The following is a 4,656-nucleotide window of genomic DNA, read 5'->3' as shown; positions in this document are numbered from 1 at the left end:
TCCTGTTTGGGACTCTCTGCTTTTCTTGCACTTGGGTGATTATTTTCTTCCCCATTTTAGGGAGGTTTTCAACTATTATCTCCTCAGGTATTTTCTCATGGTCTTCCTTTTTGTCTTCTTCTTCTGGGACTCCTATGATTCGAATGTTGTGGCATTTAATATTGTCCTGGAGGTCTCTAAGATTGTCCTCATTTCTTCAATTCGCTTTTCTTTTTTCCTCTCTGATACATTTATTTCTACCATTCTGTTTCACTAATCCTATCTTCTTCCTCCGTTATTCTACTATTTCTAGCCTCCAGAGTGTTTTTTATTTCATTTATTGCATTATTCATTATATATTAACTCCTTTTTATTTCTTCTAGGTCCTTGTTAAAACTTTCTTGCATTTTCTCAATCCTTGCCTCCAGGCTATTTATCTGTGATTCCGTTTTTATTTCAAGATTTTGGATCATTTTCACTATCATTATTCAGAATTCTTTATCAGGTAGATTCCCTATCTCTTCCTCTTTTGTTTGGTTTGGTGGGCATTTATCCTGTTCCTTTACCTGCTGGGTATTCCTCTGTCTCTTCATCTTGTTTATATTGCTGAGTTTGGGGTGGCCTTTCTGTATTCTGGCAGTTTGTGGAGTTCTCTTTATTATGGAGTCTCCTTGCTGTGGGTGGGGTTGTATTGGTGGCTTGTCAAGGTTTCTTGGTTAGGGAAGCTTGTGTCGGTGTTCTGGTGGGTGGAGCTGGATTTCTTCTCTCTGGAGTGCAATGAAGTGTCTAGTAGAGTTATGAGATGTCAATGGATTTGGAGTAACTTTGGGCAGCCTTTATATTGAAACTCAGGACTGTGTTCCTGTGTTGCTGGAGAATTTGCATGGTATGTCTTGCTGTGGAACTTGTTGGCCCTTGGGTGGTGTTTGGTTTCAGTGTAGGTATGGAGGCATTTGATGAGCTCCTATTGCTTAATGTTCCCTGGAGTCAGGTGTTCTACGATGTTCTCAGGATTTGGACTTAAGCCTCCTGCTTCTGGTTTTCATTATTATTTTCTCAGTAGTCTCAAGACTTCTCTTTCTATACAGCACCGTTGATAACACATATAGGTTAAAGATGAAAAGTTGTTCCACAGTGAGGGACACCCAGAGAGGTTCACAGAGTTACATGGAGAAGAGAAGAGGGAGGAGGGAGTTAGAGGTGACCCAAATGAGATGAGGTGGAATCAAAAGAGGAGAGAGCAAGCTAGCCAGTAATCACTTCCTTATGTACACTCCACAGTCTGGACTGCTCAGAGATGTTCATGGAGTTATACAGAAAAGAGAAGAGGGAGGAAGGAGATAGAGGTGGCCAGGAGTATAAAAGGGGGGAATGAAAAGGAGAGAGACAGATCCAGCCAGTTCCCTAAGTGTCCTCCACCATCTGGAATACTCAGAGATTCAGAGAGTTGGGTAGAGAAGAAAAGGGTGAGGGAGGAGACAGAGGGAGAGAGCAGTCAAGCCAGCAATCTCGCTCCCAAGTAAAAATAGGTACTGAAGGTTGGGTTCTTAAAGGTACAAAATTGATAACATATACCAAAGAGCAAAGATTAAAATTCTAGAGTAGAGGTTGGATTTTCAAAAATACAATATTAAAGAAAGGAAGAAGAAGAAAAAAAAAGTCACAAAAGTTATTAAAAAATGTATGTATATATGAAGTTTGCTTTAAAAAGTCTGTTTTTTTGAAAAGTAATAGTAGGTTATAAAAATGAAAATTAAAGGATTAATAAAGGACTTAATTTTTTTAAGTTAAAAAAAATAAAAAAGAAACGAAAAAGAAAAAAAAGAAAGAAAAGAATGATCGTAAAAATCATAAAAATATATCTAGGACTTTCTCCGGTGTTCTTGTGGGCAGCGTGGGGTCAGTTCATTTTCGGATATTTTCTTGGTCCGGCACATATTTCTCAAGGTCTATAGGCCCCTTCCTATGTAGTTGGTACTAACTACAGGGTTTTAATCTATTGCACCTGGCACTTCTAAGGCGGTTCCCTCAGTGTTAGCTTCTGTTTGCTGGTCTCTTCGGTGTCTGATTTCCGCCCTGACACAAGGGGGCGGTGGTGGACACATTTTAGCCTCACTTGTTCAGTTGCGCTGTGGGGAGGGAGGGACACTGCAAACAAATAACACTCGCGTGTGCTGCTACTGTCTCAGCCACACTGGGCCTGCCCCCAGCTCACGGCGCGTGCACCCTCCCTGTCCACACAGCTCAGGTTCTAGGTTGCTAAGCCGGGAACTGTCTGAGGCCGGCCCTGGGCTGCATGCACCTCCCAGGTCTAAACCGCTCAGGTTCAGGCACTCAGGTAGTCCTCAGAGGCGCAGAGTCCTCAGAGGTGCAGACTCCATTGGGCCTGTGTTTTGTGCCCTTCCCAGCTCCGAGCAGCTCGGGTGATGAGGTGTTTGACGAGCGCGGTCACTGAGACTTATCACCTCTCCCGTCCCTGCCACTCGGTTTTCTGGGTGTACAACTGGTGCACCTTCTCAAGCGGATGACTGTCCAGAACCCCAAGAAGTCTTATTAAGCAAAGAAGCCTGCTTGCAGTTTGGTAGATAATGTCTCTCTGGGGCTGTGATTGCCCCCTTCTGGCTCTGGCTGCCTGTCACCTGAGGGGGATGGTCTGCAGCCGGCTAGTTCTGGTCCACCCTTTGTTTTGTGCACGGGCCTGGCAGTGTCTTAGGGCTCTTCGTGTAGTAGCTATCCCACAGTCTGGTTTGCTAGCCCAAATTTGTTCACTCTGATTATGCTCGGGAGCATTCAGGCCCGAACCTTACTCTAAGCAATGCAGCCCGCGCCTCCCTGCCCAGCCCCTGCTTGCTGCTAGTGGTGGGTGCAGGCGTCTGTGCTGCTTCTTCACTGGGGGAGTTACTGTTGGGCTCGTAATCTGTGGGTTTTAATTATTTACTTATTTTCCTCCCTATTATGTTACCCTCTGTGCTTCCAAGGCTCGGCACAGACTCAGCAGTGAGAGTGTTTCCTGGTGTTTGGAAACTTTTCTTTTAAGACTCCCTTCCTGGGATGGAGCTCCGTCCCTACCTCTTTTGTCTCTTTTTTTGTCTTTTATATTTTTCCTACCTCCTTTCGAAGATAATGGACTGCTTTTCTGGGTACCTGATGTCCTCTGCCAGCATTCAGAAGTTGTTTTGTGGAATTTACTCAGCGTTTAAATGTTCTTTTGATGAATTTGTGGTGGAGAAAGTGGTTTCCCCGTCCTGTTCTTCTGCCATCTTAGAAGATTGTTTCTTATATTACTAAATGTGTGACTGAGTCTGTGATAAAATGCTGATATGCAGTTTCAAATGCATCAATAATTGCAATAATGTAACTCTAGATATGGGAAGAATCAACAAGAGGGAATATTTTCCTGGATCAAGAGGTTAGTAAGTTAGGTATGGTCCAAAGACTTTTGCTACTCACGAGGCCTGGTCCAATAACAGCACATTGAGTGGCCTATCAATGGAATCTTCCCTAGACCTGGGAATGAGCCTTCCCAGCACTGTGGGACACAATGACCATGAAATGCCCCCAAAGAGTGATCAAATATGTGGCTATGAAGGGACCCTGCTGACTGGAAGTTGGCACCTGTCAGCTGCCTCTGCAAAGATTACATTGTGACCATCGCAAGCTGCTGACCTTCAACATCCCCTGAAAGGAGTTCAGGATGGAGATCAGAAATAAGGCCCTCTGTGCTCTTGGAAAAGCCCAGAAGAACTGGCCTTCAGATACTCAGGTGTTTTTGGGTAAAGATTTTATGAGCCCAAATTTTTGCATCTTCTCATACCTAGAGAAACACTAACGTCACGAGCCAATGTCTGGTCATGGTTCTCCTGGCTAGCCCCTGAGCAGCTTTTCTACTTCTATTTATCTTTGGGGCACATACCTTTAAGTTTCTTGTTAAGTTTGTTTCTTCTAGAATACAACAAATCTCCGAATGGTAGTACAAGAATATTCCCTCCTCAACACCAAAACAATGATGAAACAAGTCACTTTATCATTCCATGGACTCTCATCTCCTTCCATAATTGCACCCTGACAGAGAGCAGGCAAAGGGAACCCAGAGGCCCACAATGCCCCTGTATAGCTTGAAGAAGTCAGAGCAGTCATCACCCCTTTTCCTTTGAGACTGGGTATCCAAATGCCTGAGAAGGGAAATAGGTAGATAGTTAGACATGAGCAGGGTATCAACAGGGGCCAAAGAAGTGGCCCTAAAAATAAAGAGAGGGAGGAATGTGGTGACCCAGGGACTAAAGAGTAGATAAAACTAAGGAGGGTCTTGGAATGCAAGAACAGAAAAACCAGACCCTTACCATCCTTCCCTCCCCCACATTGCAACTATTAATGGATTTCAGGTACTCCTGAGCAGTATAACCTATCTCCCATCCTACCCCACACAGGGAGAAGATATTTGCCTTACTTTTCCCCACCCAGTATATGAGTCTCATCCAATCAGCAAATGACCCACAATCCCCTTATCCCATTCCTTGTACCCTGGGTATAAAAGCAGACTAAGGACCCCTGTTCAACATCAGTTCTCCCTTGAGCTGGCCCACTGTTCTAATAATATCTCCCACTCTAATAAATTTTATTCTCCTCTCATTATGCCTCATGTCTGGAAATTCTTTCTCTATCCACTCCTGCACCATG

This window comes from Bubalus bubalis, chromosome X (genome assembly GCF_019923935.1).
Source record: "Bubalus bubalis isolate 160015118507 breed Murrah chromosome X, NDDB_SH_1, whole genome shotgun sequence".
In the NCBI taxonomy this organism is placed as follows: Eukaryota; Metazoa; Chordata; class Mammalia; order Artiodactyla; family Bovidae; genus Bubalus; species Bubalus bubalis.
The sequence above is the reverse complement of the archived record's forward strand: the minus strand, read 5'-3'. Positions refer to the sequence as shown.